The 24937-nt window shown below is 39.3% G+C and overlaps 2 long non-coding RNA genes across 2 annotated transcripts in view; both read right to left on the bottom strand.

Moving 5' to 3' along the window:
- Positions 1-24937, bottom strand: part of LOC121036123 (uncharacterized) — a 132509-nt gene that overhangs the window by 72125 nt on the left and 35447 nt on the right. The gene's annotated exons all lie outside the window — the stretch shown is intronic.
- LOC121036124 (uncharacterized) lies at positions 1249-23681 on the bottom strand. Its single transcript, XR_005793251.1, has 2 exons — positions 23595-23681; positions 1249-1490 (listed from the first exon to the last, which is right to left on the bottom strand). It is a non-coding gene; the product is annotated as an uncharacterized LOC121036124 (long non-coding RNA).

Here is a 24937-nt window from a genome sequence, read left to right on the forward strand (position 1 = left end):
TACTTGCTGACACACAATACACGAGAGTATACAAAATAATTGTGATATTATAATGCATTAGGAAACAAAATATTACCAAGTTTAAAGAGTAAGATGAAAATTTCACTTTCTTCCCAAATATTCAACACATTGTATATAATCCCATATTGTTCGTAAAGCAATTAAAGATTTTTTCTGCTTTGGCATATTTTAGATATTTAATTAAAGAATGAACACTTATGAATGATAATTTCAAGTGGATGTCATACATATCCACATTTTATAGTTGATTTAACTGATGCATAATTAAAATAACAAAGAAATTAGAACAGTTAAAACAAAACAATTCATATTAATTTTGTTTTTATAATTAAGGACAGTTTCATGCAAATGCTAATAATTTCATGTTTTACAACGGCACTTTTCAGTGACCCCAATTATTTTTCATAGAAACAATCTCAAAACAATTTTATTTGTCCCTATCATTTCATAGTAACACTGTGAGTATAAAACAATCCAGGTCAGAAAAATGGCACACGGGATGCTGGCTTCCTCTCTCTCACTCCATGCATCACTCTTGGAGTAATGTTCTCACTCCAACTACAAAGTTTCAAAAGTTAACAGCCATGCTGAATTCTTAAGATTGCTTCATCGTTGCTCAAAAACAGCCTGCTATATTGCCTTTCAGTATGTTGAGAAACAGGAATAAATGGAACCTATTTTTCCGTCAAAAATGCATATTTTAACATGAGCCAAAAATGTTTAATTATTAAAGAAATGTAATTAACCAATTCGCTTTAGGTTAGCCCAAAAGATGTCTTTGAAAACTCTACTGTTGACATACACATTATATCCAATTCTCAAAGAAATAATAAACAGTTTAAAATTTAAAATAATACTTCTGTCAATGTTCCTCTGTTTGAGATTTTCCCCACTCTGGTCCCAGGAGATTTCTGCTATTTTTCCATTCAATTCCCTCATCTCTTTTTAATTTCTAGTTCTACTAGGAATTTTTAACATTGAGCTATGCTTTCCTAATGCTTCATGAGACTAACAATATACACTTTTACTTGATTTTTTTTTCTATTTTCTAAGGAGTCTCTTTCTGTTGTGAAGTTTTCAAAATCTGAATGCATTTCATGGATTGAAAACATCCAAACAGTCTCTAGCAGGAAAATATATAGCACACGGTACTTTAAAAATGCATACAATAACAGCTGGGATTTATAATAACAAATGAGGGGAAAGATGAAGGAAATATACAAATCATAAGCTTCAAGAAACACATAAATCTTTATGAAGTTTTATCATAACTCAGACAGAACGTTATCCTTTCAAAACCTGCCAGATCACGCCAGACATTATACCCGCTTTAAAACTCAGGTGCTTTGAAGTTATCTTTGATGTCTTGTTGGTATTGGAGTTTTGGTCACTCTTCAGATCACAGCAATGCCTGCCTTGGTTCTATGCTGTCCTATTATTTCCCTAGGGCAGTCATTGTGTCTTCTTCCCTTTAATATAAAAATACATAGTTCTGTTATCTGTAATAGTTAATATGAAAATGGTAAATATTTTTTGCATAAAAATGTTAAATGTGTAAAAGATAATAGAGTAAACTGAACTTGGTAGATTGCAAAGAGAAAACTTTTATTTTTTTTTCTTTCAAACTACTGTCCTCTTCAAACTCACACTACTTAGTTTTTCTTGCCTGCAGATGAAATTTGGGCCAGAATGTATAGCTTTTCTCAGATGTAACTTATTTATTCATTCAAAACTTGTTTAAAATGTTTACTAAGTACCTAACACTGTTCTAGATGCTTAGACACACCAGGGGCCAACACCAAAGTTTCCTAAAGAGTTTATATTCTAGTTGGGAAAAGGTATCAAAAGTAATTCTGTGGGGAAAAAAAGTTAAAATAATCAAGCATGGTAAAGGGAGTCCAGTTTGGGGATGTGAGGAGCAGTACAGAAGGTGTGGGGGGAGGTCAGGATTTAGTATTAAGTATGGTGATCAGGGTAAGCCTCCTTGAAATGGTGAAATTTAGACAAGGTGGTAAGGTTAGCCATATTGATTATCTGGTAGAAGAATTTTCCAGAACAGATAGAGCAGAAACCTTAAAATAAAAATATATCTGGTATGCTCACATAACATCAAGGAAGCCAGTATGCTGAAGCTGACTGAGCATGTGTGAAAATGGTAGGAGGAGTCAGAGAGCAGAGGTGGGTAGCAGAACATGAGAGACCACATTGGCCACTTTCTGGATTCAGTCTTCTAATCTGAGTGAAATGGAGATATGGCATAGTTTGACTTATATTTTACAAGGATAACTCAGTATCCAGGCAAGAGATGATGGTAATTCAGACCAAGGAGGTAACAGTGGAAGTAACTTTTTGAAGACAGAATTGCCATCATTTCCTAACAGATTTGATATAGAATGCAAGAGAAAGAATGGAGATAAGCATTGCTCCGAGGGTCTCAGCTTATACCGGAGGAACAATGGAAGTACAGCAGATGTCCAAAGGAAGGACTATTTGGAATGTCAGAAGCTTTATACATGGTACATTTGTGATGTCTATTAGACAGACACAGACACAGAGATGTTGAGTAGGCAGTTGGATATATAAGTCTGTAGTTTGCAGTACAGTCTGATTAAGAGGCATAAAAATTTGGGAAGTCATCAGCATATAGTTTCTAAAGTTATAAGACTAGATGAGATCACCATAAATCTTTAGCTAAAAAAGAGAAGTCCACAAACCAAGCTCTAGGCCATGCCAACGGTAATGGGTCAGTTAAAAGAGAAGGAATTGACAGAGGTAACTGAACAACCAGTAAGCTAAGAAGAAAACCAATCAAGTGCAGTGATCTGGAAATAAAATTTTAAAAGGCAATGTAGAAGGAAAGAGAGAGAGATCAACTATACCAAATGTTACCGATAGGTTCAATACTTCCAGTAAAAACAGCCATGATAGTGTTAGAATTCAGATATACAGACAGAATTACATTTTGTTCTGGAAACCAGTAATCAAATAACCAACAGCGTAAGTCTTCAATAAAAAGGTCTATCAAAAGTTACAGAGTTTCTGTTAGCATCTCTCTGCTGTTAAAACTCTTGATCTTAGTAAAGATACTATCATTCCTCACATGGGATGTATCAGAATTGGATTTCAGCAGCCAAAATTTCCATGATAGTGGTGGCTACTCAACCCAAATCTACAATTTTTGGCATCCTCCAATTGCTTTTTGCTCTTGAATAGAAGGAATTTGGGTTACAAAAAAAAAAATCTTTAGCTCATTCTTCATGTTCTGAAACCTTATAGACTGTTTCAACATATGTTCAATACCATATTTATGGCTGTGCCTGACTCAGAAAACTGATTGCATTTAATCCTCATATTATTACCTTTGGGAATAATACAGAAGTGCATACTTTGAAATTTTTTCCCCTAATATTGAAGCTTAAAAGACCATAACACAAAACTATAACACAGTAAAGGATGTCTGCCAAATGCCAATCAATCATTTTCCAAAGGGGTCTTTGTGGGAAATTAGAGATAAAACCCTTCCTAAGTGCTTTCTAAACATTAATACTGGAGTTTTAAAAGAAGAATCTAAAGGCATTCTTAGATTTTTTTAAGAGTATGAATTCATACTTGGTGTCATGCTTCACTAATTCTCTCAACTTGAAGCATCCAAAATCCAGGGTGCCCAGACCATCTCTTGCCTTATCAGTAAATATCACATAACTAGATTTGACAATAGTTCATCTAAGCTTTATTTTAAAAGATTTCTCAATTAAAGCTAATCATTTAAAACCCAAAAGTTTTTCAAACCATAACTTTTTTATATCACTTTAACTTTTAGCAAAATATAGACGATTTCTTCATAAAAGTAATGGATTTAATACAAAAAGTAGCATTTTCATTTTAGTAAGAAATAACAACATAAAATATTAAATATATGGCATAATCAGGCACTATCCAGGATGCCTGAAATACACAACTCAATTAATTTTCAAAAAATCTTCTGATTTAGATATAATTATGTTCATTTTGTTAATAAGCAATCATGTTGCCCAAGTCCAATCTAATAGGTGTAAGTGAATACTGCCCCTTGGAAAGCCACTGTGTTATTTGTAGCTCTGGAATATGAGCGTCAATCCTGCACCTGATATTTATTGTTTGTATCATCTTTAGAAATTCACTTAACCACTCAAAAGTCTTAATTCCTGGGGTGCCTGGGTGACTCAGTTAAGCATCCGACCCTAGCTCAATCACGATCTCACAGCTCATGAGTTCGAGCCCCGCATCGAGCCCTGTGCTGATAGTTCAGTCTGGAGCCTGCTTCAAATTCTGTGTCTCCCTCTCTCTCTGAACCACCCCTGCTCATGCTCTGTCTCTCTCTCTCTCTCTCAAAAATAAATAAAATTTGTTTAAAAAAATAAAGGTCTTAATTCCTTCATCCATTAAATAATAACATTTCCCATGTAAATTGTCTTTATTTTTAAGTGCATTATAGTTGAAAAGAACACATACTGTAAAATGTAGAATTATAATGTAAACAAACACTTCTGAAGTCTCCTCTGGCAGACATTGCTAGTTGTATTAGTTAGGATTCTCCAAAGTAAGAGAACCAATATGATGTATATAGACAGATTTATTTTAAGGAATTGGCTCATATAACTGGAAACATTTCTGTATCTCCCAGTGGAAGCATTTCTGTCTTTGGTCCAGAGTTCTTGACGAGCAAGGTCTGAAGATTATGTGGACAGGGAGCAAAAGTGTAATCAGCAGATCCTTAGAGGTAATAATGAGTGGTGATACTCTCATTTCTACCCCTTAATTTCCGGATCCATGAATTGTGAGTGTGGAAGAAACAGCACCTTATGTTAAACACTGATTGTGAGTATGTACCAACTCCTGAGAACTTTGCCTCAGCCCTGTGAGGTACAGCCCTTGCCTCCTCGCTGGAACTGCAACTGAATTTTCAAAAGACCATTCCCCCACTCTATCAAGCCAGCTGCTTCACACAGCCAGATCTTAGTAAGACCAGTGAAGTCCATGAGTATCGGCCCATTTGCTGTGAAGTGGGTTCCTTGATCAGAATCAATGCCGTGTGGAATACCATGAGAGGAGATAAGGCATTATGTGAGTCCACAAACAGTAGTTTTGGCAGAAGCATTACATGCAGGGAAGGCAAATCTGTATCCAGAGTAAGTGTCTATTCCAGTAACAACAAAATTGCTGACCCTTCCATGATGGAAGTGATCCAATGTAATCAATCTGCCCCCGGGTAGCTGGATGACGACTCCAGAGAATGTCTCTACATCAGAAACTCTCTGCTTCTGGCACACTGGACACTTGGCAGTGACTGCAGCAGTGGCTGTTGGCCCTCATGAGTAGAAGTCCCTGTTACTGAGCTCATACATAACCTGCCACCATGGACACTTTATTCATGAGCCCATTGGGCTCTGACAAGGATGGCTAGGAAAAGAGGCTAACTGCCATCCACAGAATGGGTCATCCCATCCACTTGATTATTAAAATACTCCTATACTGATGTCACTCTTTGGTGAACATTCACATGGGACACAAATACTTAAATTTTTTATCCATTCTGAGAGCCCTATCCACATACCTCTTCCCAGATCTCCTTCTTACTAACTTTCCAATCATCTTCCAAGTCCCTAACCATCTACTCAAACCATTGGCCACAGCCCATGAATTGGTATACAATCCCATATCTAGCCATTTCTCCTTGAACAAAAAAGGAACAACCAGATACACTGTTGAAGTTCTGTCCACTGAGAGGATCTCCCTTCACCACTGTTCTTCAGGGATGTCCCAGAGAAGGGCTATAGTGTTGTAGCTACCCACTTCCAGATGGTGTCTGCCTATCATACAGACTCATCTGTAAACTAGGCCCAAATATCCTCTTTCCTTATCAACTTATCATAAAGAACTTCCTTATGAGGCCATAGCTGCAGGCTGTGAGAAATAAGGTAAAGTAACAGGAGTGGGGACCACGGGTATTTGGGAATTTCTTAATGGAACCTACTTGAGCCTCCAGAGCCTGTTGGAACCCAATTCCATACGTACTACTTGCTTTTGATGGTGGTGTGCTACTGTGAATACCCAACTTCATGGCTTGGGAGTCAGACAACACCCAGTTCGTGGTACGTCAGGTTGCCTGATAACGTAGTGGCTCATGGTTAAAATTCAGTCTCTACTAAGGCCCAATAGCAAACCAAAGGCTGTTTCTGAAAAGGAGAATAATTATCCACAGAAGATGACAAGGTTTTCTTCCAAAATCTGAAGGTTTTAAGCTGATATTCATCTATAGGGGCATGCAAAGGCTCCAAGCAAAACCTTTATTTGCCACTGACACATCAAGCCCCATTGGATCTACTAAATCAGATGGCCCAAGTGGAAGAGCAGCTCACATGGCAGACTGGACCTGTCACAGAGCCTTCTGTTGTTCTGGATCCCAATAAAAAGAGCAGGTTTTTGGTCACTTGGCAAGTGGGCTGGAAGAACACACCAAAATGAGAAAAATATATTGCCTCCAACGTCTAAAGAGACCCGCTCAATTTTACATCCCATTTTTGGTTGTGGGAGGGTCCAGATGCAACAACCTATCCTTCATATTAAAGTGGATATCTTGACGTGCCCCACAGCACTTGAGTCCTAGAAATGTCACTGACGTAGGAGGCCCCTGAATTGTTGTCAGATTTATTTCTCACCCTCTGATCTGCAATGTCTTACCAGTAAGTCTAGAGTAGCTGCTACTTTTTGCTCGATGGATGAATGTCATCAATATAACGACTAGTGGGTTATCTTGTGGAAGGGAAAAGTGATCAAGATTCCTGTGAACTAAGTTATAACATAGAGCGGGAGAGCTGACATAACCCCAACATAAGATAGTGAACGTGTGTTGTTGGCTCTGCCAGCGGGTTGAACTACTCTGCTGGTCTTCACTAACGTGGATGAAGAAAAATTATTTGCCAGACCAATACATACCAGGTACCAGGGAATGTGTTAATTTACTCAAGCAATGAAACTACACCTGGCACAGCAGCTGCAACCTCAGTCACCACCTGGTTGTGCTTAGGATGATCCATCGCCATTCTCTAAAATTCATGTTTCCTGCAGCCAAATAGGCAAGCTGAATGGGAATATAGAGGGATTACCACCCTGCATCTTTCAAGTCGCGGGTGGTAGCTCTACTCTCAGCCATCCCTGCAGAAATAAGATACTGCTTTTGATTCCCTATTTTCGTAGAGGCCATTGTCCTACATAGAGCCTTCCACTTTTCCTTTCCCACCTGAAGAGCCCTCAATCCACGGATCAAGAGACCAGTGTGGGGATTTTGCTAGTTGTTAAGTGTGTCTATTCCGATCACACATTCCAGAACTGGACAAACAACCACAGGATGGGTGAAGGGACCCACTGGCCCCACTGTGAAATGCATCTGAGATAAAAACAAACAAACACCCGAACAACAACAAGAACTGGCCTTCAAATGCTCTCACTTTGGTAGATCACAGAGGTGTTTTGGGTCTCCTGGAAACAGTGTCAGTTCAGAGCCAGTGTTTACAAATTCCTGAGAAGTCTGCTTATTTCTTTTTCACCAGTGCACAGTCTCCTAATGAAATAATATATCCTAATGTGTACTCAACCTATGCTAGACACTTAATTATTTCATTTACAGCCTTAATAGTTTAATTTTTAATACTGGGCAGATAACTTTTTTCTCTGTTCTATGAAAAAATGTGTAATTACCCTAATAGTCAGAGTTTTCTTTTAATATCTAGAAATATATTGTAGCTTAGATGTAGATGATGTTAATATTTTCCTCAAATGGCTGTTATCAGGATTAGATATAATAATGCAAATTTGCTTTTGTAAAAGAAATATCTTTTAAAAAGTTACTAACAATTTTGGGGGGTGCCTAGGTGGCTCAGTCGGTTATGCTCCACCTCTTGATTTCGGCTCAGGTCATGATCTCACAGTTCATGAGTTCAAGCCTCGCATCGGGCTCAGTGCTGACAATGCAGAGCTTGCTTGGGACTCTCTCTCTCCCTTGGTCTCTGCCCCTCCCCCATTGTCTCTCTCTCTCTCTTTCTCTCTCTCACTCTCTCTCTCTCATCTCTATCTCTTTCTCATAATAAATAAACTTCAAAAAAATAAAAAGTTACTAACAATTTTAAATATCTGTAAGGAAAACAGATTAATTGATATTTGTTCTATGTTCCCCACTATATAATAGAACCAGGACTAGGGCTCAGATACTCTGATGCTCATTAATTTTCTAAGAATTATAGTCCATCAGGATCTTCTATTTCTTAGGTAAATGATAACCAGATAGCTGGATATGAAAAAGAGAGAGAAGGAGAGGAGAGAAGCAGAGAAAGAGAGAGAGAGAGCAAGACAAAGATATTGAAGAATTAATATATAATTTACTCAAACAAAACTTTATTTATTCTCAGAGATAGAAAAGATTCTCCCAAAGCTACACATTTTTCTTAAATAATTATTGTCAAAGCAAGAAGTACAATCATCTTTGAAACCATAGCAGTTTCTGTTTTAGCAAAAGAATATGACTCTTATAACTTGGAATACAGATCTGAGATGCTCTGGGTGACATTTGTTGCCAATGGTGTCCAAGAAGTATCACTTTGTGTGAGGTAGTAAATAAATTGTCATGAAGAGATTGGATCTTAGAATAAAAGAAGAACACAGAATTCTAGACTGTTAGAAGTCATTTCATCTTGTTGCTTTATATCCCGAAATCTGAGATTCTACAATATTAGAAAAATGTAATAGGTTCTACCTCCCCTGGCTTTTTCTCAAAATATCCATGAGACTCTAGCCAGGTAATGCCACTAGCTCTCTTAAACATGGAAATTGGGTAAGAAGGTCGTACTTGACATACAGTACTCATCTTTGAGCAAAAGGGAATTGAAATAATTCCTTGGAGGAAAGGTGAAAAGTCAGAACAAACTTTGGTGTCCACAAGAAGGTAATACCACATCCAAGTTAAATTGACAATAACATTTCTCTTCATAAGTTGAGCAAATGTGCCAAATAAGGTAGAAATCCCTCTTCTGCACTCTGGAGTTATGAATAAGGATGGTCCAGAGAAGCAAGAATTTGAATGAAGATGTATAGACACCCCTTTAGGTATAGCAGCTAGAGTGAGCATTCTAAAATAAAAGATCATGCCATATGTCTGCTTAAACCCTTATCATGATTTCTTATACTCAGAGTGAAATAACTTTTTTTTGAAGTTTATTTATTTATTTTGAGAGATAGAGGGGTGTGAGGGGCAGAGAGAGGGAGAGACAGAATCCCAAGCAGGCTCTGCACTGTCAGCATGGAGCCGACACAGGGCTCGAACTCATGAACCATGAGATGGTGACCTGAGCCAAAACCAAGAGTCAGATGCTTAACCAACTGAGCCACCCACGCACCCCCAAAATGTATACAATTCTAAACAGAGCCCCTCAGTATTCACTCCCAACCTCTATTATCTCCCTGGCAACACTTCTGGGATCAGTGCTGTGAAACAAACCACCTTAAAATTGACTTTAAACACTCAATTAGTTCTTATGAACCTAATGGTCAACTACGTAGTGTCCACTGTCAGCTGGTGGGTTCCCCAGAGCTGACTGGTCCAGGAGGACCCCAGGCAGATGCCAGATGCCTCTGCTCCACTCCGTGTGGTCTTTCATCCTCCCTGGGCTGCCCTGGGCTTCCTCCGTGGCAGCGGTAGGGTTCCAAGGGAACGGGAGAGGCTTTTACCAGCTCCCTCAAATCAAGTATGCTGCCATCCCATTGCTGAAAACAAGACAGCTGACCAAGCCCATAGCCAGTATTGAGAAAGAGTCAGTACTGAGAATCATGATCAAAGAGTATGGAAAAAGGAAGGCAGAAAATATTGGGGCCATTGTGAAAATCATTCACACTTTTCTTTTTTACGCTTTTTGCTACCCTTCCTTTCGATCACACAAGCCCAACCATACTGACTTTCTTGCTGTTCTGTGAACACAACAGACCGCTTCCCGCATTGGGATCTTAACTTAGCTGTTCCTTCTGCCAGAACTGCTTTTCATTAGATATTGGCTTGGCTGACTCACGTATTTCAAGTTTCTGTTCTAACCTTTCCTTCATGAGCCCTACCTGCCCACTCTATTTATTTTATTTTTGTTTTTAATTTTTTTTTCCAACGTTTTTTTAATTTATTTTTGGGACAGAGAGAGACAGAGCATGAACGGAGGAGGGGCAGACAGAGAGGGAGACACAGAATCGGAAACAGGCTCCAGGCTCTGAGCCATCAGCCCAGAGCCTGACGCGGGGCTCGAACTCACGGACCGCGAGATCGTGACCTGGCTGAAGTCGGACGCTTAACCAACTGCGCCACCCAGGCGCCCCTGCCCACTCTATTTAATAAGACAATCCACCACAACCTCCTTACTTGTTCTTTTTCCTTTTCTATAACCTGGAAGAATTTCTTACATAATGTTGCATATGGGGTTTTTTTTTGTTTCTTATAAATTACAGGTTTGTTTTGTTTCTTGTCTATTTCTCTTTTCAGTTAAATGTAAGCTCTGATCTTTGCCTATTTTGTTGAATGATGTAACTTAAGATAACTGTTAAATTTAATTTAAAATACTTGTTAAATGAATTAGATAGATTTCTGCTTCCGTAACTTAAATGTGAAAAATGTGAGCTTTGTGGACATCACAAAGTGCACAACAATCAGGAAATGAATACAACATGATAAATAATAAATATATAATAAGTATTAAATACATAATAAATATGAATGTTCTGTTCAGTAACTTCAAAACAGGTAGCCTCTGTTTTGGAGCAAGTCACAGCAGGTGCAAGCCCAGGAAGTGAAAGCCAAAAAAAAATCATTTTATCCACCCTCCTTATTTAATTAACGAGGACAATTAAGCCCAAAGATGTTAAGTGTATTGAAGAATGTTAAAAAGTCTGGTGGTGCAAAACTAGGATTAGAACCAAATCTTCTAATTACTAATACCATATTCTTTCCACTTGCTCATATTAACAAAATCACAGCTCAGACGAAATTTATAACAATCAAAAGTACAAAGGAAGAAATTTCCAGCATTATTGAGTATTTAAAAATATAGGGCTTTGAAATTAAGTTTACAATTCCTAATTTCACCAAATTGAAATCCAATAGTCTGATAAATTCATTTCTCAAAAAGAGCACAGATGACTGTGGTTTAGCTTGTCTGAATGTAAAACGGCAATAGAAAAGAGAGATGTCTTCCTGAATCTAAATTTACAATCTCCTTGAACTAAACTATTGGCTTCTGCCAGTCGGTGGGAATTTCATCTTCAGTACTGAAATGAACATAATAAAAGCTACTACTGAGAAAGGGAAAGATTGTTTCAACTAGTAATGCGAAGGAAGTAGAAGTTATCACTGTAAGTGAATATCTTTTTAGTCTATTTGCTGCTGAATAGTTTCAAAGAACTTCTTTTTTTCTATTTAAACAACCAGGGAGTTAATTTTCCTAGGAGAAAAGCATCTAATAATTGTGGTTATGCTTCTACACACTGAAATCTACCAGTGGAGTATAATTCTCCCACAGAGTTTTATACAATGAGAATCTGGGTCAGTGTTTTATATCACTGACTTCTAACCACAAAGTAATGTGATGCTCCCTCCTTGCTGCAATGGAAAACCAGGAAGTTAATAATTTTGTAGCAAAGTTTATCATTTTCTTTCCCAGACAGACATTTTGTTCTTTTGCTCTTGCGATTCCTCCCCCACTTCGATATTATAGCTAATTGAGATGCTTTTCTAGCTGATGAAGGCTGAATGAATCTTCCCTGGTAAAAATATTATACATTTATAGCTACTAATGTCCCTCTATTTAATTCCCACTTCACTGGCAATAAATTAGTTATTAGGTTTCCTATACAAATTGGCAACAAAAAGTCCATAAAACTAATCATTTAAAGGTCGATGTTTATATAGTTAAAGAAAAATAGAATCTAGACAACCAGTTCAATTCTTTGCTTTGCACCAACTAAGAAAAATGTTCTACTCAGCAACCACTACAATTCTATTCTGTAAAATAAAATTAGAATTTCAGCACCATCTGCAAATTCTCTCACATTGAAAGTTAATTACATTATCATTAAACTGATTTGTTAAAGCTTGAAATGTTGTGTTATAGCAAGAAGACATGAAGACTCTTTCAAACTCTGGTATCAGATTGTTCTCATTTCCAAACAAAACACTGCCTATGTATTCAATATAATTTTGTTAACAACTGAAATGGTAGGATTCTTTATCCCTATTATTGTACAAGAATGTTAAGTTGTCTCTTTGGGAATAAAGAAATAGTTTGTAACAATTACTTTCTAAATTTTAAAAACTAGCAAATTTATCTCCCCCGCCCCAGTAGTATGCATTTTTTATTTGAGAAACTCAACTTCCATTGCAGATACTTCAAACCTTATTTAAATGCAAATGGTATCCTGAAATACTTTCCTTCTACATACAATTCTCAATTGGAGACTTAAACAATATAAAGAAAAAGATTTGATAAGCAACTCATTAACTGGAGATTTTCATTAAGTTCATGGTCTTCCTGGAAATATTTTAGTTTAAATATATTTCACACAATATAAGTAAAAGTAATGTATTATTTTGCAGTGATGTCTCAAGAAAGAAAAATATGCCTAACATATTTGGATCATTCCTGAATTATAAATATAACAATGCTAGAATTTTGTTACAACTTTGAAAGCTTGAGGGTCGCCTCCTCCACCATATTTTCTCCTGGATTCAGCAATGCAAAGATCTATGTTTAATGTAAAAATCCTCCTAAATTTGAATACCAGGTTTCTAAATTATTTAACATCTTAAAAAAGGGGGAGGGAATCCCTCTTTTTTCCATTTAGTAAATTGTTATAAAAAGTAAACGTAGCATTAACTGTATATATAATAGATTATTAACATGTCAGCATAACCAAATCAGCTTTCAGTTTAGCCTCTAAAATTTAAAAGAGGTTTTAGTAACTTGAAAAAATATTGTAGGTTCTGACTGTGTTTTCTATATCTCCATACTTCTTTTGGATTTGAAAATGGTAAGATGGTCCATTGTAGACTAGAAACACAGAACATATCCCCATTCCAAAAGGACAGGAACCAAAAGTGTATCTTAAAAAAGTAGAAGTCTACCTGGGTCATCTGGCCAAACTCGCCTCACAGCATTTCACACACAAGGCAATTTATTCTTTAAATTGAGTAACAGTTTCACAAAAGAATAACACTATAAAAACAGACAACACCCCTGCCCTATAAGACCTCAATATGTCTTGCTGCCCAATAAGAGAAGGTACTCAAAGAGAGAACAGAAATCCATAACCAGAGTGGGAAACAGTCTTTCAAGTATGTATTTCTCTACAGACAAGTAGCAAGAACAAGAGGGAGAAAGTAAATCAACTCAACAAGTTGTTTCAATGAGGAACTATCTGGGGCGCCTGGGTGGCGCAGTCGGTTAAGCGTCCGACTTCAGCCAGGTCACGATCTCATGGTCCGTGAGTTTGAGCCCCGCGTCAGGCTCTGGGCTGATGGCTCGGAGCCTGGAGCCTGTTTCCGATTCTGTGTCTCCCTCTCTCTCTGCCCCTCCCCCGTTCATGCTCTGTCTCTCTCTGTCCCAAAAATAAATAAAAACGTTGGAAAAAAAAAAATCAATGAGGAACTATCAAACTATCTGAGAAGCAACAATTTTCAGAACAATAAGCCCACCATTTTCAAACGGAAGGAGACCTGGTACTCGGGATATTTAGGACCATAAGGAGATGAGCAAATATTTAAGGATGTAGACACTGATATTTTAATTTTAATTAATTGTTTTTTTTTATTTTTAATTTTTATTTATTTTTGAGAGAGAGAGAGACTGTACATGAGCAGGGGAGGGGCAGAGAGAGAGATTCCGAAGCAGGCTCCAGGCTCTGAGCTGTCAGCACAGAGTCCCATGTAGGGCTCAAACTCACAGACCGCAAGTTCGTGACCTGGGCCGAAGTCAGACACCTAACCCACTGAACATCCAGGCACCCCGATTTTTTAAAAAAGTTTTATAGCCTGCAAAACAGAAAATAACAATCACCAAGTTATATTTTCCATTTCATTGGGTTTAATGGTACTTCAATAATGGTAAAGTAAGTCTGTACGCTTGGACTTCGTGATTGTAAAATCTCATCTTACAGGGATGCCTAGGTGACTCACAGGGTTAAGCCTCCGAGTTCAGCTCAGGTCATGATCTTGCAGTTCACGAGGTCAAGCTCCGAATCAGGCTCTGAGCTGGCAGCTTGGAGCCTGGAACCTGCTTCAGATTCTGCATCTCCCTCTCTCTCTGCCCCTCCTACGCTCATGCTCTGTCTCTGAAAAATAAATAAACATTAAAAAGTTTTTTAATCTCATCTTACAGTATCACTGTTAACTTTAGAGAATAATAGCAATAGCTAACATTTATTAAAAGTTGATGACAGGGGCGCCTGGGTGGCGCAGTCGGTTAAGCGTCCGACTTCAGCCAGGTCATGATCTCGCGGTCCGTGAGTTCGAGCCCCGCGTCGGGCTCTGGGCTGATGGCTCAGAGCCTGGAGCCTGTTTCCAATTCTGTGTCTCCCTCTCTCTCTGCCCCTCCCCCATTCATGCTCTGTCTCTCTCTGTCCCAAAAATAAATAAATGTTGAAAAAAAAAAAAAAAGTTGATGACAGACTAAGTGGGTACTGTTCTAAGTACTTTTTTTTTTAGCTTATGTAAATCCTCACAAAATAAATTATCTTACCTATTTTTACAGATGGGATAATAAATAAAGGCACAGAAGGGCACCTGGGTGACTCAGTTGGTTAAGTGAGTTGGATAAAGTCATAATCCTCGATTCAGGTCATAATCTGATGATTGGAGTGTGAGCCCCGCAGTGGGTTGTCTGCTCTCAGCACAGAACCTGCTTTGGATTCTCTGTCCCCCTCTCTCCCTGCCCCTCCCCTGCTTGTGTTCTCTTTCTCTCTCTCTCTCTCAAAAATAAATAAAATATTTTAAATAAATAAATAAATAAATTTTAAAAATACACAGAATTTAAATGATTTACCCCAAATCACATAGCTAGTAATATCAGAACTAATATCTGAACCCCCTAGTCTGACTCCCAGGCCCACCTACTTACACACAGTTCCTTATGTCTTGGAAAGCTTGATGAGGAGTGCCTGGGTGGCTCAGTTAGTTAAGTGGCCGACTCTTGCTTTCTGCTCAGGTCATGACCTCATGGTTTGTGAGTTCGAGCCCAGCACCCGACTCTGTGCTGACAGCTCCAGGCCTGCTTAGGATTCTCTCTCTCCCTCTTTCCATGCCCCTTCCCTGTGTGTGTGTGTGTGTGTGTGTGTGTGTGTACGCGCTCTCTCTCTCTCTCTCTCTCAAAATAAATTAAAAAAAAAAAAAAAACGCTTGATGAAGTCAAAGGAACTTGGACATTAGCAACAGAAGCTTAACTTTTTATAGTCAGGTCCATTTTTTGGTGAGTGATCTTGCATATTACTTTTTATTCCACTATATTTTAAGCTCGGAGAACAGCTATACCTTGCAAAGATTGGACAAATTCATTTTAATCAAGGCCATAAATCACAGTTGCAAATAAGCCAACATTTCCCTTTGTTCTGATCATTTCCCCGTGTGTACTCCGAGTGCAGAATTACCCTGAAAACGACTGCAATCATTTGGCCATAGGTTTGGGCTCCTAGCTCCTTTTTTGTGAGGTTAAAAGCTGTACCAACCTTCACATTCCGGGTATCTTTGTAGGGTGCACATCAGTTAGATAAGATGTCTAAAAAGTATTAGCCACTCGGCTGATTGCCTATTGCCTTGTCATAGCAGCCTAATTCTCTGACCTCTCAACATAGAAGTAGGATAAGAAACCTGCACTCTGTGAAACAGTATACCTACCTGGATGCCCCAAAACTGCCTAAATTGAGAAGACGGGCAGATACCGGAACCCAGCTTACTTCTCTCTTTCTGTCAACATGTGTTGCTAAGAAATCACTCTGTCCCAACAAGTAAGAAGCTGCACACAGTGAAGAATCGACAACTCTCCTGGGATCCACAAAGGAGAGGAGGACACAGAGAAAACCCTGATCCCAAGACAGGAGAGACAAAGAAGTGCACACAGGGAGTCGCGGCTTACTGGAGCTATGTGAAACTGCCTCAGGAACAAGCGCTGGGGTAGGAAAACTTGAGCTGTAATTGACAAATTGCTGGAGGCTCAGTGTGAACAAGTCGGAGAGTTAAAAATTCCAAGGGGACCCAGTTATAGGGGGTCCCCATGCTTCTGCGAGTTTTACCTCTAGAAGAGCAACCAGGTTCTCACAGTAAATATCAGAAAAATTCCCTCTTGCTTCTGGCAATGGTTGGGTGAAATGGAACTGTTTTGAAATACACCAGAGCACTTGTTTCCTAACAGGGCCTGCCCTCAGGGGAAACTAGTTAACCTAACAGGTTAACAGGCTAACAGGCTAAAAGCCTAACAGGCTAGGGTTTTATCAGAGCCTAACTGACCTGCAGTCAGAGAAATACCCAACTCCAGCCCACTCTGGCCATCCTGCCCCACCAAGAGGGGGGAAGAAAAAAAAAAAAACCTTGTGAACATCACAGTCCAGAGGCACAGCCTCCCTCAGAGTCACGATCTTTCCCTCTTTTTGTGATGCTTTTTTCAACCTCGACAAAGGATTGCAAAGCTACCAGGGAAAAGAGGAAAAGATCTTTTGTATTAGTGTGTGAGTGTGTGTATTGTGTTTGTGTCTCTGGGTGGGGGAGTTTTGAGGGGAGGGAAAGGCATTAGAATAAAGCTATTTAGAAGAACATGTATTTAGCTAAGAAGGAAATGAAAAGTGATGCTAAATCTAACACTCGAGTAGATAAAGCTTCGACCATCTTCACAGGAAATAAATGAATAGTGCTAATAGCTGGATCCAATTTATAAGGCACTAAACGGATATTATAAGAGGAAGGGAGATAATTAATCTCCAGCTAGAACAATGAAGATCAGCTGCAGTATTATCACAGTGCCACATTCCAAGACACTGGAGGTGCTTTGCCTTCCACTGTATTAATCAAAGACTATCCAGAATTAGGATGTTTCATCATTTGCAAGGATTCTTTGTATTTTTTATCTCTGCATAAAGCCACTGATTACTGTACATAAAAAGTTTTCCCTTTAATAGCGATATTAATAGCCTCTGAGTATAGACATAAAGATTTTTTTATTTCCAAATTTAACAAAGCTATAGTTTTTTTGTGATTATTTGATAGATTAGAAATTTGATTTCAAATTTAATAAAGCTAGAGTGGTGACTCTTTGAGCATTTGGCCTTTATTTTTTAAATCTTAGAAATTCTAACAAATAGCTGTATTCTACTTTCCATTGATTCAAATAAAAAAAATAAATTCATGATAGTTAAAGACAGGAAAAAGTGTCCAAATATTAATTCTGTTTTTGCAGGAGACTACTTCGGATATGTGTAACTTTGGTAATGAGGAGGCTTTGTACAATCTATGCCACTTTACAAATGCATAAAATAAAATGGGAGAGTTGAAAGTCACAGAACATTCTTTACCTTACAATATTTAACAAGTTGATTCTTAAAAGTTTTGTGAATGAACCTCTATCATTATCAAAGTGATATAAATCATCAAAATGACACTGATTGGCTACTTTTCCCATAAACAGGTTTTAAAACAGGGGTGTCATTTTTTTCTGCCCTTCTAACACATACACCTTCCCCTCTAGTTTGAAAAGACTGTCTTCCACTGTCTTCTATTACCCTGACTCTCCCCCCTAGTACTTTTTACAAGTATGATCACATCTGCCTTTTAGCTGTCTCTAGCTCCTGTCCTTTCTTCTAATTATTTCACAACAGTCAAAAAGTTCTCTGCATATGCAGATTGATCATGCCTTACCTCCATCTTTAAATCTTTAAAGGTTTTCTTACCCTAGAGATCTACCCAGACTTCTTAGTATAGCAGTTACAGCTTGCCATTAGCTGGCCCCATTTACCTAGCCAGTTATTTCCTATGCCATTCTGTTATCTTTATTTCAGTCAAACTACCAAATGTTTCTTGAGATACTCTGCGGATGTTTGCCAGATCTCACACTGCTTTCTTCATAGAATTCCTTTCCCCAACGAGTTATTACCCTTGGAAAACTCACAGTATCCTCCCAAGACCCGTGTAAAGACACTTGTTCTTCACCTGATTCCTACCACTCTTCCGAGGGGTAGTCCCTCGTCTGAAGTACCACCATATCCGTGATATAATTACATTATAGTTACTTTACATGTCTCTACTGTAGCTTTTGTATGTCCAAAAGTAATAAACTGTATTTAGGACATTGTAAGTGCTCAATAAATATATGCTGCATTAATTCTTGAACGCTACCCTATTAGTAGATCAGCATGCCCCAAATACATGTAAGCTGAATTACTGGAGACCCTTCACTTTTGTCCTAATATGCGCACCTCTAGCAAGCTCGGTTTGCCATTCTTCTCCCCATGACAGAGTCTATTTTAACCCACACTTTTATTGAATAAAAGCAAATACAGTAATATTTTGGTAGGAATATAAAAAGAAAAAGTCACTACTTTTAAGAACTGGTTGTTGGAAGACAACTCTCCATATATCTTAAGCAATTCCACACTTCTTGCAAACAAACCCATTTACTTCCCTTTGGTTTCAAACAACCTTTCAAGTATGTTTACATGGAAAGCAGCCTTGGAAAATAGTGTCTCCCTTCAAAGAAGAATGCAGGGTTTTTTTAATTGTCCAGTATAAAAAAAAATAATGTCTTCTTCTAGGGTAAAAATTGTTTAGAATTGCTTATAACTGATTATAAAAGATTCAGGTTGCTTAAGCTCGGTGTTCCTCAACTGTGCCAAGCCACCCCCCCCCCCCCACCGTGGGACTTGGTGGGGTAGGGGGAAAGGTGTACCACTGCAAACATTAGGCTCATATTTTCTGATGTGTTATGAGTGATAAGAATCCTTTGTTTCTGGGGGCGCCTGGGTGGCGCAGTCGGTTAAGCGTCCGACTTCAACCAGGTCACAATCTCACGGTCCGTGAGTTCGAGCCCCGCGTCGGGCTCTGGGCTGATGGCTCAGAGCCTGGAGCTGTTTCCGATTCTGTGTCTCCCTCTCTCTCTCTGCCCCTCGCCCGTTCATGCTCTGTCTCTCTCTGTCCCAAAAATAAATAAACGTTGAAAAAAAAAAATTAAAAAAAAAAAAAGAATCCTTTGTTTCTGACTTGGAGTCCCATGTCTTCCTCCAGCTTCCATGAACATATGCCAGGCTAACTTAGTAGTTTGCAAGTAGCAACATCTCTCACTGGAGATCGAATGTTAACAGAGCCATGGCTTTCTGGAAGAAAAAAAAATAAAGGGGTGCCTGGGTGGCTCAGTCAGCTAAGCATCTGACTCTGGTTTTTGGCTCAGTTCATGATGTCACGGTGGTGAAATCGAGCCCTAGGTCAGTCTCTGCTGCGGGCATGAAGTCTGCTTAAGACTCTCTCTCTCCCTCTGTCCCTCCCCAATTGTATGAGTGTTCTCTCTGTCTCTCAAAAATTAAAAATACTACTAATAATAACAATAATAATAGCAAGTGCCTCATAGGCCTGTGTTCAGGAGATGAAAGGACTCCCCAGGGTTCAGGAAGGAATACTTTAGAGTAAGCAGAGGCAGCAGGGAGGGGGGATTCAGGGAGGAAGTAAGTGTCCCCTTCTCTCCTACCTGTTAATGAATGTTTATGGGCTGAGTGACTGATGAAAACTAGGATTGAATTAAGTTGCCCCAAAGGGGATATAATTATTGGTCACTGTCCTCCAGGCAGGAGGAGGTGGGGATATCATCAAGGCAATGGAGCAGCAAACATCACTACCCTGACTGAAAGAAAATGTGGCTGCAGCTATGAGTCCAGGAGTCCCTCAGGCTAAAATAGATGGTGTCAGTAATGATGAACTTGCCACCTGGTATAGTCACTAAGCAGGTCAAAAACATTGTTTTGTTTTGTTTTGTTTTGTTTTGTTTTGTTTTGTTTTCTCAGTTGAATTATGTGCAGCTCCTGCACCACCTGAAACCAAAAATGAATGGGATGTGCTTACTAATGTGGACTGTTCTCTCCCACAGTATCCTCTACCCTTCCCTCCCCGCACTCTCCTAATCTCAATTGCTTTATGGAGAAAGAAAATTAATGGTGGGCTGAAGTTCCCCTGTCATCAAGAGGCACTAAGAACCACATACACCCATTAATGTATACTGGGAAACTTCAGGGACAAGAGGAACTAACTTTTATGACTCTGTTAAATATAGGCCCCAACTCACCATCCTACCCTGTCCTACACACAAGAAGATGACCAAATTCAACTGTTGCTATTTGGACAGTGTTCACAGGGGTGTCAGGGGGGGCATCTAATGTGACTGTGTATGGGGTACCTGGGTGGCTCAGTTGGTTAAGTGTCCAACTTCAGCTCGAGTCATGATCTCAAGGTCTGTGAGTTTGAGTCCCCCACTCAGCTCTGTGCTGACAGCTCAGAGCCTGGATCCTGCTTCCGATTCTGTGTCCCCCCCTCTCTCTCTCTGCCCTCCCCCACTTGTGCTCTGTCTCTGTCTCTCTCAAAAATAAATAAACATTTTAAAAATTCAATGTGACTTTGTAGGTGGATCCTTTGGGGTCAATTCAATGTGCTGTTGATGCTTCTACATCTGAATGTACAGTAGGATTGATGTGTTACAGGTTTATACGTCACTATTTTGTAAGTGCCAACAGGGCTGCTATCGGTTAGGGAAGAACCACAGCGAAAGAACTGTTAGTAGGACAAAGTTTCTACCTAGGGGCAGGTCAGAATTTAGCATGCATGCCTCTACCTTCTAATGCCCAAAGCTGTCACTAGATAGATGTCCTGTTGGTTGGTGAGTCAGAAGTTCTAGTGTCAATGGCGCTTAATGTAGCATCATCACATCTCTTCAGCAAGAGTGGATGATTAATCCTGGCAAAAATATGTAAGGGCCTTCACACCAGGTGATTTACTGGGACTATTTAGGTGGACTAACAATGTTCAGTGCTTCCAGAAATCAAAGAAAAACTACTATCTCTCTGGATCTCTGTGACAAAAAAGGAGAATCATCATGTTAATACACTTTAGGCTTTGGAGATGATACTCTCACCTGGGAATTTTACTTGATTCTTTATATCAAACAATGCACAAGTCAGCATCCTCTGAGCAGAGCTCAGACCAGAAAGTTGCCCTGGAACTTGTCCAGCCAGCTATGGAACACCTTAGATCTTTGCAGTCCCATAGCTTTAATGACGCCTTTGAGCTATGAATATCTGATCTGTGTGAGAGAGACTGCGCAATGGAAAGTAGCCTCCACCAGGAAGATCCCCTTGTGATTCTGTACTTGGGCCTCCATGATACAGCTACTGAGTGCGTTCCTTTCAGAAGCCGCTATCAGCTCACCAGTGAGCTCTTGCCAGAAACAAATGACTAACTCAGGCGGGTCTTATGACTCTGTAGCCTAAACTTCCCATTTTGGGGTGGATCAACTTGCACTCAATAGTTATAAAGATGGGAAGGGACCAGCAAGCCACTCTTGGCATTTTCAAAAACATACTAGGCCTGACTCTAGCGGTATCTCAACTTTATATGAAAAAGTGGCAACTCTCCACTCTACTTCCTGAGTCAAAGCTACTGGCTCATTCGGCCCCCAGCTCACAGAGATTCCTGGAAAAGCCTGGTCTTGATTCAAGTAGACTGAATCCAGTGATGACCACTGGGCTGTTAAAGCTATCCAACCTCAGTACCAGCTATATAGCATCAAAAATGGAAATTACTGTGTGATCTCACTTATATGTGGAATCTAAAAGGAAAAGACAAAGAAAGAAAAAGACTGAACTCATAAATACAGAGAACAGATTGGTAGTTGCCAAAGGTAAGGGGAGGGGGGTGGGTGAAATGGGTGAAGGGGGTTAAGAGGTACAGACTACTAGGTATAAGATAAATAAGTTATGGGGATGTAATGTGCAGCATGGTGACTATAGTTAACAATACTATATTACTTATTTGAGAGTAGATCTTCAAAGTTCTCATCACACAAAAAAATGTTGTAACTACACGTGATGATGTTAACTAGACTTATTATGGTGATCATTTTGCAGTACATACAAATATCCAATCATTATGTTGCACACTTAAAACTAACATGATGTTATATCTGTCAATTATGTCTCAATTAAAAAAAAAAAACAGAAGTGTTCACGCTGCTCAGTGGGCAAAATTCAAGGCAGATCAACAGCATTTTATATTTGACTTCATCTCAGGACTATTATTGGTGCCTTCCAACTGCTGACCCATTTTTAGGTTACAGACTTCCTTTTTCGGTCCACTCTGGCAACGACATTCTGGTCTTTGAATTAATATGAGTCACTGTGATGTCCACAGGCTCCCTTCACTTCTGCCACCTGTTGCAAAGTTAAGCAGCACAGTTCATAAGCCACCCTCACTTCCGGCAGCAATTCGGCAGCCTTCAAGACTCTCCTTAGGTTCAACAGTTCACTAGAAGAACTCACCACACTCACTGAAAGCTATTATGCTCACAGTTATGGATTCTTCTGGGGAACGGATACAACGTAAACTCAGCCACAGGAAGAAGTACATAGGGCAGAGCCCAGGAAATGTCCAAAATGTGGAGCTTCCAGTTGCCCTTCCCAAAGAGTCTTAATGTTACCTTCTCAGAATTGCTTTGTGATAATATGCATGGTATATTATAAACCAGGGAAGCTTACTTGATGCTTGGTGCCCAGAGTCTTTACTAAGACTTAATCACATAAACCTTATTGGCCACCCACATGGCTGACCACAGTCTCCAGTGCCTTGAGTGACTGACTGAGATTTCTTCTTTTTTATTAAAAAAAAAAAATGTTAATGTTTATTTATTTCTGAGACAGAGGGAAACAGAGTGTGAGTGGGGGAGAGGCAGAGAGAGAGGGAGACACAGAATCCGAAGCAGGCTTCAGGCTCTGAGCTGTCAGCACAGAGCCCAACACAGGACACGAACGCACGAACCGAGAGATCATGACCTGAGCTGAAGTTGGTCGCTCAACCGACTGAGCCACCCAGGCGCCCCCTATTTTTTTCAATTTTTTAAAAATGTTTATTTCTGAGACAGAGAGAGACAGCTCACTGAGATTTCTTGACTCAAAGCCTCCACCTTAAATCATACTGTGTCTCAAAACCTGCAGGTAAACAAATATATTTTTAGCAGGCACAATATGCCAAGAGCTTGGAGATGACCTCTCAGGGACCAAATACAAAGACTATCCCTCTCTTTTCAGATCATCTTCAATCAGACAATGGTATGCTTTTTATTTCAAAAACAACTGAAAAATTGGTTGAGTGTTAAAATATTCAATGGTCCATATGGACAGACCTTCCACACTCCCTGACCTCCCAAGCAGCTGGTATTACTTAGTTTTGGAATTATCTTCTCAAAAACAACACAGAACATTTCTGTCTTTTGCTTCCTTACCTTCTCCTTGTCCACAGCTTAGTAAGGTAGTTTGGTCACTGAGTATGGTCATCTCAGAAAGAAATAATCCTCTCTCAGCCACTTCCTGGGTGACAATGATGAGCAAAGTGTGGGGGTGACATACAGACATCTTTTGAAAATGTGAGATTTTATTCTAACCATTCTTGGGCATATTGCTACTTTCTTTCTCCCAAGGATAATTCTTGGCTAGGTTGGTTGTCACACCTTCTTGACTGCCAACCCAAAAAGGGGCATATGAGATTCAAACTTAATTAAAGTCCAGCCACCTGGATCTCTTCTCACTTGATATGGTCTTACATCATCAGGATAATGACCATTTGGCTCTCCACTACTTAGTGAGTCCTCTTACAGTAGCCCATATAGGACGAAGTATGGGACATAGTACGTATGTGTAAGTTTTATAGGAATGCCCTGGCTGCTCTTGCAAATGATCCTTTGTATAAAAGGGTTGGTGTGAGTGCAGGATGACTGGAAAAAGGGTGAGGTTATAGCTACTGGAATGGAAACACTGATTTTATGAAGATGAAGAAGAGGAATGATCCTGGCACCTGAAGAGGGAACATCTTACATACCAAGAAAAACAAGGAAAGGAGGAAAATTAGTGATAATTTCCTTTCAGAGCCTCCTATGGAAAATTTCACATGAAAGAAAATGTCTCAGTAAGGCTCTTCAAAACTTAACTTTAGTTACTTAAAGTCAATTGAATCCTAGGTCAGCCATCTATTCCCTTCCAGATGAATCTGACCATTCCTCTTAATTTTCTCACTATGTCTACCTGAGAACTGTATGGCCCTTACTCCCAAAATACATCTAGATGTCTTCTCCACTCTAATTTTTAATCATTCATATGGCAGAAGAATGTCAACTAGCTTGTAGTGTGGAAAACTGGTAGTCCTGAAAGAGAGAAAGAAAGAAAGAAAGAAAGAAAGAAAGAAAGAAAGAAAGAAAGAGAAAGAAAGAGAGAAAGAGAGAAAAAGAAAAGTAGATTTAATTATTTAAACTGAATTTTGAACCTCAAGGCAACAATCCAGCCAGGTGGATTACATTGGAATGACTCTCAACTTCTGCTTCCATGACTGATGTAGGTTCTATTTGGTCACCATCAATTATAAACAACACTTTCTTTCCAAGAGCATCCTCAGAATTGCCTTTTCATGTAGAAGCCAGGCACTAACATGTCTTCCTCCCCAAAACATAGTGGCTTGCACCTTAGCAGGGGTCATAACAGACCTTCCATGTTTAAGGAATACCCCCTCTGCCCTGGAAGGCATCCAGCTCGGTCAGAACTCACTGACCAGGGTTGAGAGAGAATTGCCCTATAC

Source organism: Herpailurus yagouaroundi, unplaced genomic scaffold (genome assembly GCF_014898765.1).
Source record: "Herpailurus yagouaroundi ecotype Mexico unplaced genomic scaffold, PumYag 162, whole genome shotgun sequence".
NCBI lineage: Eukaryota > Metazoa > Chordata > Mammalia > Carnivora > Felidae > Herpailurus > Herpailurus yagouaroundi.